Source organism: Bison bison, unplaced genomic scaffold, assembly GCF_000754665.1.
Source record: "Bison bison bison isolate TAMUID 2011002044 unplaced genomic scaffold, Bison_UMD1.0 scf7180017864079, whole genome shotgun sequence".
NCBI lineage: Eukaryota > Metazoa > Chordata > Mammalia > Artiodactyla > Bovidae > Bison > Bison bison.
The window spans coordinates 1,749,331-1,749,750 of record NW_011494651.1 but is presented as its reverse complement, the minus strand read 5'-3'; positions in this window follow the sequence as shown (position 1 = coordinate 1,749,750).

Sequence of the window (420 nt, the reverse complement as noted above, 5' to 3'; positions counted from 1 at the left end):
CCCCCCTCCAAAAATAAAAATGAAAATAAAACTGGTACAAGTGAGCATGAAAGAGTAAGGCCGTGCCTATTAATACCTCCCGAAACATTCGTTCAAATTATAATTGAACATGCAGCTACTGTGAAATAACAAACATTCATTTTTATTGTGATTTCAAACGCCCTGTAGCTTTGGATCTTAAAAATAAATGGGTTTGGCTTCTGCCTCTTCCCTGCAGTTTTTGGAAGGGCTTACTTCACTGAAGATGGTGGGGGTGGGGGGGGTGGGGATCTGAAATAGGATTTTGAATTTCGGGTAACCAATTAGAGAGAAGCAAACGTAGCAGGCACAAGATGGAGAGCCCCCAGCTCATCTCCAGCGCGGAGAGGACTGAAGAGGAGGGAGACTTACCGGGCGCAGGAGGACGGAGAGCTGGTCCAC